Source organism: Condylura cristata, unplaced genomic scaffold (assembly GCF_000260355.1).
Source record: "Condylura cristata isolate star-nosed mole 26May11 unplaced genomic scaffold, ConCri1.0 scaffold00006, whole genome shotgun sequence".
Classification (NCBI taxonomy): Eukaryota; Metazoa; Chordata; class Mammalia; order Eulipotyphla; family Talpidae; genus Condylura; species Condylura cristata.
The window spans coordinates 39,653,979-39,664,376 of NW_004567107.1; the positions used below are offsets into that span (position 1 = coordinate 39,653,979).

The window sequence follows — 10,398 nt, forward strand, 5'->3', positions numbered from 1 at the left end:
CTATTCGAATCCACTGGTCTGAATGTCTATTCTTATTCCAGTACCATGCAGTTTTGATTATTATGGCTTTGTAGTACAGCTTGAAGTTTGGAATTGTAATGCCTCCATTTTGATTTTTCTTAGAGACATGATAATATTTTTATAGAAACCAAAAGACTCTACAACAACAAAAAGCTTCTAGCAGTAATAACTGAATACAGTAAGGCAGGATATAAAATCAGTACACAAAAATTGGTGACATTTCTATATGTGAACAGTATCTCAAAAGAAAGGGAAATAAGGAATATAATTTCATTTACAATTACACCAAAAAGAATAAAATACCTGGGAATAAACTTAATGAAGGAGGTGGATGACCTGTTAAATGAAAACTATACAACTCTGTTAAAGGAAATAAAAGACACCTAAAAGGGGGAACGGGGCGGGATTGTCCTGTGCTCATGGATTGGAAGAATGAGGATAATTAAAATCGCCATATTACCCAAACAATTTAAAGATTTAATTCAATACCTATCAAAATACTAATGACTTTTTTTTAATAGTTTATTTTTACACATTTTGTGCCTTTTTCCATCTCAGTTGTGATCCCTGTGGACTTCCCATAGGGATTACGCATGTGCCAATCACCCGTGTGCCATCACCATAGTCCAGTGCACTTCGTCCCACCACTCCCCCCCACCTCTCTGTTTCTGATCCCATTCCCCACTCCACCCCTCGTAAAATGTCTCTGGTATATAGTTGTTCATTTTACTATTTTTCCCCTGGATACCAATGACATTTTTTCAGGAAATAGAACAATTATCAAATATGCATGGACTCACAAAAGGCCCCAAATAGCTGAAATAATCTTGAGAGTAAAGAAGAAAAAAGGAGGCATCACATTTCCTAAATTCAAATAATATTACATAGCAACCGCAATCAAAACACCATGGTATTGGAACAAAAACATAAGCTTAGACCAGTGGAACAGAATTGAAAGCCCAGAGACAAATCCATATAAATATGGACAGTTAAGCTTCAACAACGAAATTTGATCCTGCAGAAAAGATAACCTTTTTAATAAATGGTGCTAGGAAACATGGATAGCCACATACAAACAAGACCAATCCAAATGGATTAAAGATTTGGACATAAAAACCAAAACCATAAAGTATTTAAAAATATAGGGGACACACTACACAACCTACCATAAAGATACAATTGGAAATGCAACCCCAACAGCAAGAAAAAAAAACAAAAGGTGGGACTATATCAAATTAAAGCTTTTGTACTTCAAAAGAAACCATCACAAAGACAAAAAGGTAACCTACAGAATGGGAAAAAAAAATATTTTCATGCCATATATCTGACAAAGGTTTGAAGCATATAATGTTATTTGGCTATTTGCAGAGCCAATTTGAGACCTTTTATTCCAGTATTCCAGAAGAATAGTCTTCAGATTCCTTAGCATTTTCTATACATCTTCAGTGAGTTTACCAAAGAAAGGTTTAAAAAAAAAAAAGCAGTTTCCTTTTTCCCCTTTCTAGCCATGGACTATTTATTTATTTATTTATTTTTATAATTTCTATTAATATTCTTGCAGAGAAAGTTGCTTACCTGGCTGATACACCCTGCAGTTTTGTCCACAGAATTCTCAGTGACGGGACTTATTATGAGGGCAACTTGTTTCAATGATCAGCTGCCATCCTTTGTATTTCAGGTGCTGCCTTGCCCACAGTACAACTAACGCATTAAAAAAAATAAAATAGGGCCCTCCCTGGTGGTGCAGCAGGTTAAAGCACAGCACTAAGAAGCTTAAGCCACTTCTACATGAGTTCAATCCCCTCCTGCCCAGGAGGTGATCCACATGGCTCAGCAGACCACTCCTGATCTGCTGCCCCCCTCAGCAGTGTACTTCGTCGATCTTCCTGTTCTGCTCCCTGCTCTGTTTCTGGTGAATGCTCTTACCCTCCGCATCTCTGGCCTGTACCCCAGTTCTGTATGAATAAACAAATAAATCTTTAAAAAAAAGTAAATGGGGGGGACGTATTTAAAATTAAATCAAGAGGAATCTTATGGAAGATAGCAAAACTTTCACACAGCATTAATAAAAATGTGCTATTTTGGGCAGCCAGGATACTACAGAGGATTGGTGAGTGCCTCCTCATCTAGAATTTCAGCACAAGCTGCACATACAATATTTATACAGCACAGGGCTGCTTCACCCCTGACAAAAGCATAGGTTCAAGTGTGTTTTGTTACTACAAGCATCACTAACATATAAACAACTGAAGAACCTTTAAGGATATTGGAATGTTAGAAAATCAAGTGTCCATTATGGGATTGTTTGTAATGACTAATCAAGTGGCTTTGGCTCCTACACAGAAATCTGTACTGGAATGTTCCTTAGTAGTAAAGATAGATCCTAAAGCAGCGGGTAGAGGTGTGTACTTGGTGAAACTTAAAAGCACAGATGGCCTAAGAACTAGTAACTTTTTTCTGTTAGTGGAGAAATTGGAATAGTTTCTGTAATTACTTTTTTTTTAAGATTTATTTATTTATACAGAACTGGGGTACAGATCAGAGATGCGGAGGGTGAGAGAATTTACCAGGGACAGAGCGAAGGGCAGAACAGGCAGATCGACTAAGAACACTGCTGAGGGGAGCAGTGGGCGGGTCAGGAGAAGTCTGCCGCTCCATGTGGAGCTCCTCCGGGACAGGCGGGGATCGAACTCATGTGGAAGTGAAGAAATGGTACTAAAAAACAGCTGAGAATAATTTTGTAAACACGTACTTTTAAAAAGATCAATACAACATAAAGTAGTTTATTTTAAAATTTGAAAACAAATAAAAGATCACTAAATGCTCATTTGTAAAATCAAAACCTAATTGTAACTTTACTAATTATGGGTGCCTGTTACATTTTATCTGTAAAACAGGAATGATAGCACCTCATTGTAAGAACTGAACAAACAAGGCATCTTAATAAGTGCTTAGCAAGTAAAAGTAATTTTACATTTATTTGTTTTAGCAGTTGTTACTTTCACTCAAGTCTTTACCTGTATTTTTCCTTGTCCATTAAACAAAGAATTATGTGGTAAACAAGAGATGTTTCTATTTTACACATAAAAATTGAGAGACCTTTTACAACACCTGAGATAAAATTGATTTAACTAGTATCCTTGTAAGAATTCCTTCTGGCATAACTGATTTTAATCCTGATAGCCAAATGTTCCCAATTAAAATAACATCTCTCCATTACTATGATATAAGTTAACCATATCTTTGATAGAGGAAGAGATACTATATCAATAAGATGAACACTGGCAGAAAAATAAAGAACCCGAACTAGAAGTGTTGAAAGATAGAAATAAAAAGTTTGAGCTCAAAGATATAATGGAAATGAATTTAGGCCCCTAAATTGGATAATTAAAAAAGATAGTTCTAGCCAGTTTTAGAGAGAATGTGGAGGAGGGTACCACTCATAACATCCAAGTGGGTCAGTTATTCTGTGGGCAGATTATCAACAACATCAAAAACATATTTTTTTAATATAATAGTTTATTTTTACATCATTTTGTGCCCTTTCCATCTCAGTTGTAATCCCTGTGAGCTTCCCATCACCAAATCACAAGGGTGTCATCACCATAATCCAGTGCACTTCCCCCCCACCCATTTTTGATCCCATTCCCCACTCCAGCCCTGTAAAATGTCATGTATATAGGTGTTCATTATTATTATCTCCCCTGTCCCAAGTCCTTTATGCTCCTTCTATGAGTGAAAACATCAGTATTTTTCTTTTTCTTTCTGGCTTATTTCACTAAGCATGATCCCAAAGGCGTATGTTTTTCATGCACTTTATCCCTGATTTTACCCCTAGTCTATATCTTAGCCTAGTTATATAATCAAAAATTAAGTCATTTAAATTTCTTAAAATGGATTATTATATAGTTATTAAAAATAAAGGAATAGAAGGCTATTAAATGGCATAATACTTCCATAAGAATAAATAGGAAAAAACAGCTTATAATAATGCTATATGATTCTCTTCCATGGAAATTATATATGCAATCTATTTGCATTTTATGTTTTTTTTTTTTTTAAAATTTATTTTATTATTTATTCGTACAGAACTGGGGTATAGACCAGAGATGCAGAGGGTGAGAGGATTCACCAGAGACAGAGTGAGGAGCAGAACAGGCAGATCAACAAGTACACTGCTGAGGGGAGCAGCGGGCGGGTCAGGAGAGGTCTGCCACACCATGTGGTCACCTCCGGGGCAGGCGGGAATTGAACTCATGCAGAAGTGGCTTTAGCTTCTCAGTGCTGTGCTTTAACCCGCTGCGCCACCAGGGAGGGCCTGCATTTTATGTTTAATGTTATGTTTGATGTTTTATGTGTTATGTTTAATGTGTATGCTACCAAAATAGGAGTATCAACAAGTGCTTATAGTTTTTTCTTTATTCTTGTTTGATGTAAACTTAAAGAGCAAACACTACTTTTAAGGAAGAAAAAGTATTTGAAGTTATCTTTTTGAAAATTCAGCATAAATTATACAGGTGACCCAAAGGCACTTGCTCTGTTGAGCAGGTATATTTTGGTGTCTGTTAAATGAGCAACTGTCATTTTTCTAAAGCAAGAAACTATAATTTAGATATTTAGATTAGGTGGCCTGTAGCAGTTGAATAGTTCTCAAAGTTTCTTGGAGAACCAAAGCAATTTCTCTGATGTCAGAGGAGCTGTGGAGGGGTTTCCAGCCCATTATTTTGTAGTAGAACTCCTAGGTAGAGGGGAGGAGCAAGAGAAAGAGCATTAGGTGAGATGTTTTTATTAGAGTAAGTCAGGTAAACTTCAAAGTCAGAAATGACCAGCACAAATTTTTATTAATAACCAAAGTTCTTGACTAGTCTCTGCTTGTCTCTGTTTGCCCTCCAGTTTCTCCTCAAGCCTCTGCAGTCCGTATCTTCTATCAGTCCTGTGGAAAATTGCCCTCCTTACTCTTTGTTAAACTCAGGGATATCTTTTTTTTTTTTTTTAAAGATTTATTTATTTATTTGTACAGAACTGGGGTACAGGCCAGAGATGTGGAGGGTGAGAGGATTCACCAGAGACAGAGTGGGGAGCAGAACAGGCAGATCGACGAAGTACACTGCTGAGGGGAGCAGCGGGCGGGTCAGGAGAGGTCTGCCGCACCATGTGGATCACCTCGGGGCGGGTGGGAATCAAACTCATGTGGAAGTGGCTTAAGCTTCTTAGTGCAGTGCTTTAACCCACTGCGCCACCAGGGAGGGCTCAGGGATATCTTTTGATCCTCATCCACAGCATGTGACACCACTGTCATTGGGCACATGTCCCTCCCCACCTAAATGGGTACTTTCCTACCCCTGTAACCTCCCACTAGAGATCTCCTTCCTTGATTCTCTCTCCCTGTCACCCTCCATTCTTTCCCTTCTCAAGACCTGGTGACTGAACCATCATCTTTTTCTCAGGTAACAATTTAGCAAGCAATGATCTTTCCCCACTATGAATCATCTTTGTTGGATATAAAATGGTGTTTAAGATTAGAACAGTTCATTTTGACATGAAGTCAGTGACATTAGGCTTACTTAGAATCATATCTAACTTCAGGAGCAGGCCTCCAAATGATCTATGAATGGTCTACTCATTGATGTTGGAATGAACACACCTATGTGAACCTTTCCATACAAATAAAAGTGGTGGAATTAATAAAAGACTCGACCTCAAGGCACAAGGTCTTATAAATTTCAAAAAGTACTTGCAGTGCCGAACTTAAACTGTGGGTTTTTAAAAAGTCTTAACATGGCCCACATTTAAGTTTAAAAATAACTTAAAATATGAGTATAGTCCCCTTACAGCTGGACAGACAAGTTCAAGGTGCACAAAACAGTGGCTAATACTATACAAACATTGTATGAAGATCATATTGTCTGAAAGGTGGATATCCACAGACCCTAGACTGTCAAGGTGGGCTGTTATAGAGGAGATAAGTATGTCTTGTATGGGAACAATAGGTGCAAAAGTCAGATATAATTTTGGAATTTATTTTTAAATGTGTTTAATTACAATAGAACACATTTATTGAAAATTGAATATTGAATATTGAAAATTCATTGAAATTTGAAATTTATTGAAAATTTAAGTAGAACTCTAGTATTGAAGAATCTGAAATGCAGCTGCAGAATTTATCTTTAATGAAAGAGGAAATTATGACAATAGATATGGACATAAGAGTTTGTCAGATTTGAAAGTTAGAACAGAACTTTAAAGGTAGAGGATACATAACCTGTACAGTGAGGTGGGAGTGAGTGATACTTGTTGGGCACCTGCTATATGTCAGACACTAAAGCCCATGTTTGTTATTCTTTTTTAAAAAAATATTTATTTATGCATATGGAATTGGGGTACAGTCCAGAGATGCAGGGATAGTGAGAGGATTCCCCAGAGACAGAGTGAGGAGCAAAACAGGCCGACTGACAAAGTACACTGCTGAGGGGAGCAGCAGGCGGGTCAGGAGAGGTCTGCTGTGCCATGTGGATCACCTCCAGGGCAGGGATTGAACTCATGCTGAAGAGGCTTTAGCTTCTCAGTGCTGTGCTTTAACCTACTGTGCTACCAGAGAGGGCCCTCATCTTTGTTATTCTTATAGAAGCCTGGGGGAAGATAATATTATGCCCATTCTATATATATAGCAAAATGAGTTTTGATGAACTCTAAGTTCTACAGAGTGCCTGGGCCAGGATTCAAGCTCAGGGACATCTGGTTCTGAAGCACAAAGGAGGATAGAGAATATTAAATTAGCTCTTGATTTTACTGTTAAGAAAACCTAGACTCAGGCAATAGAGGACTACTCAGGGTTGCACACATGATAGGATGAAAGTGGATAGGTGATGCTCTGCAGAGAGAGGCCAGGTTAGATAGAGAGACTGTTACTGACAGAAAGGTAGGGTTGCCAAACAATAGCATTGACAGAGGAGTGAGCAGTCAGTTAGGGAGCAGCAGATCAGGGCAAGTGGCGATGACTCATCTTGGGTGTAGGATGGAGAGGGACAATGTGAAAACAACCCCTAGGTTTTAGTCCTAGGGAGCTGCTGCACAGAGAAAAGTCCTCAGTGGGTCTAGGTTTAAGAGAAAGTTCATACATTTGTTATGGAGCAGTCTGAGTCTGAAATGGCAGAGGTATCAAAATGTACAAATCAGTGAGCTGGTTTTTCATGAGCTGATGTAGTATATGTTGACAAATAGATGGAAAACAGTAACCTAACTGAAGGTGAAAGAAAGTGGGAACCAGTCCTTAACTTTGAATAATGGTGACTTACTTCCAGAGCAAGCAGCTTGTTTTTACCTGAGGCAAAGGCGACTCATGTTTGCATGGTGTCTTAGGTTCCTTCTGACCTGCTCCTTCTGCCCCCAACAGGACAACGATGCTTTGATTTCTAAACTGTATAGTCAACTCTAATACTTGACTCCCCTTTCCTATAGGTCTCAAACCTCGAAAGGAATATTGCTTTATCACATTTCCCTCAACGAGATTCTTTTTCTTTCAGAATGCTTGTCACCATACTGGATGGACTGTTGAAATATTGAATTACTTCCATCTTTTGACCACACTAGTAAATTGTCCGTGGAGTTGAGATATTTATTGCAGGAATTTCTGGTCTTACATAACTGAGGTAAGATATGCTCTTTTTTTTTTATAACTATCATGAAGTTGTCTGTCTCCTTTCACTTTGCTTTTTTAGAAACATTAATCCATTCTTCCCCCATCTTTTATGCTCTAGTAATCCCTTCAGAATTTTCTTAATCTGCAAATGTATAAGAGTGCAGAAAAGACTTTTGTAGGATGAAATATGAGCAAGCTGTTTGACTCTGAGAAAGATGAAAATGTATTACCCTTCAGATTAAATCAATAAAGGTATACCCTATTTCCATAAGAACAATATGCAGAGGCTGAATTATATAGAGAAATTTAATAGAGTGAAAGCAGTATTATTAGGACTATTTGTAAAAAAGGAATTACCTTAATATACCACTGGCTTTATTCAAGTAAAGAAAAATTTTAAAATATGGAGCATTTTAAAGAAGAAAATATGTCATCTCACTTCCAGAGGTAATCATTGTTAAAGTTATTTGGTGTATGAGTGTGTGTGTGGTGAAAGTGTTCACTTGCTAGGTTTTTGTAGGTAAGTAACATTTGTCACATGCTCTGTGCCAAGTTCTTTATATATTAATTATTAATTCATACAACCTGTGAAATAGTACTTTTTTGACCCCATTTGCACATAAGAAAATTGAGCCTCAACGATATTACATGGTTTTCTGTCATATTACATTACCATGTCTCCCAAGCTGGTAAACCCATTCAAGTCTTGAATCATCAAGTACTAACCTATACCAATGAATTATGTTTTACATTTTTTCCATAACAAAATGTTTTATTTTCCCCTGTAGGAAAAAGTATTCATTATATGGCCAAACAGCAGTTTGTCTACCTCATCTCCTTTTGTAGGACATGTTTGTTTGTTTTTGTTTGTTTTGGGACAAATGAACACTCATCGTGTGCTTATGAGCCATTATATTTCATCTTGTGTGAATTTTCTGTTTCCAGCCTTTGCCCATTTCTCCAAAATGATGCTTGTTTTTTTGTTACTGATCTACAAGAGTATTTTTATTGTAAAATATACATTTTTCATTGATATATCCCTTGCCTTGGATTTTGTATAGTCTTTTAAAAATAAGTAAATAACTTAATTTTAGGTAGCTTAATCTTCTATCTAGCTTTTTGTATAGACTAACTGGGAAGCAAGAATGCCTTGGTAGTATTCACATAGCAGAGGGATCTTTCAAGTGTGGGTGGATCTTGGCACAGCCTTGCCAGAGCATTCTCTTTACCATGGCCTGCAAGGCTCAGCATGAGCTGGCTAGCCTGCTCACCAGCCTCAACCCTGACAGTCACGAACACTATGTTCCAGCCCCACTGGCCTCCTTTCAATTCATGGAACATGTCGACGTCTTTCCTGCCCCTGGGATTTTGCTGGGATACATGTGTATGCACTTCCATATGCATGTGCATGCCCGCATGCTCAGTCATTCTCAACCACCTCTCTTCCTCATTGTCCCTCCACACCTCCCCCCCCGCCCCCCACCTCTATGGCAGACACCTTGTTCCAGCGATTGTTCTTGAGAGAGAACTCAGAGCAGGTTGCTTGGTATCACCTGGCTTCCCCATTAATTAGCTTGGGGTCCTTGAGCAAGTTACTTCCTCTCTTCCTCTCCTGTAACATTGGAATCAACATAATAAGACCTATCAGTGTTTGGGGAAGATTAAATGGGTTAATTTATGTAAAGCTCCTAGAAAACCATTCAGTACACAGAATTGCCTATCAATCCTTAACTGTTATACTGTCTTCATCTTTCAGGCTACTGCTTAAATCACCTCAGTGAGAATGTGGTCTGTTGAGCAGTAGTCACCCCCACTAGTATTCTTTATCTCATCATCCCTTTTTTTCCTCTTTGAGCATTAATTAATAATCAAGTATTATTTTTTATTTGTTCACTTTTTCATGTTGCTATCTCTAGGTTGTGTTTTCATAGACCAGGGTTGTGTCTGTGTTGTGACCTGCTAGGTTTCTAGGGCTTAGCATAGAATACTTGTAGAATGAATGAATGAATATCAGCATTTCATAGTTTTGTTTCATATATTTAAAATGTTGCATCTCTGTGAAATTTGGTTTGCAGTATATTTTGAGATATAAATGAAAATTATTTTTTCCCCAAATGAGTAACTAGTTGTGAATTTTTGTTTTCTCTTAGGGCATTTTAATTTAATTTTATTATTTATATATTATTTTATCACATTTATGAGTTCCAAAGAACAGCCTTTGGGGTACTCTGAGATAGGTTTTTTGTTTGCTTGCTTTTCATCTCTTGTGTTGTCCATTTGCCCCCCCCCAAAAAAAATGCAGAAAGTGCTCATCCACTTGAGCCCAATCCCCGTGAGCCTAAGGCTCAGTTCTAGGAAAGGCGCTCCTACGGTCTGCTGTGGCAGCCAAGCTTCCAAAAGAAAGGAAGATGCAGTGCTACTGACTGAGGGACTTGCTCATCAGGCCTCTTATGTTCTGGTACTAAACCTGCTAGGGATTTTAGACAGTGTCACTTTAGATCTTTTATCTCTCATAATGTTAAAACTAGTGAAACTGGGAAATTTCAACATTCCAATCTCTAAATTACTTGATCTTAGTCACCTCTCAGCTTAAAGTGAAGAACGAAATAGTCTGATAGACCTTAAATGCGAGTTCCTGGTTTGGAAACATAGAACTAAATTTCTTTATATATATATTAAAGATTTATTTATTTGTACATACAGAACTGGGGTACAGGCCAGAGGCTCAGGGGCGGTGA

At 37.8% G+C, this 10,398-nt stretch overlaps 1 protein-coding gene across 3 annotated transcripts in view; it reads left to right on the forward strand.

Annotated features, from left to right (window-relative positions):
- The window catches only part of KANK1 (KN motif and ankyrin repeat domains 1), a 185,229-nt gene that overhangs the window by 60,295 nt on the left and 114,536 nt on the right, over window positions 1–10,398 (forward strand). For all 3 annotated transcript variants that reach the window (XM_012721509.1, XM_004677622.2, XM_012721510.1), the window contains exon 2: window positions 7,545–7,670. The gene's annotated coding sequence lies outside the window, so the exon portion shown is untranslated. The remainder of the gene's footprint in view (window positions 1–7,544; window positions 7,671–10,398) is intronic.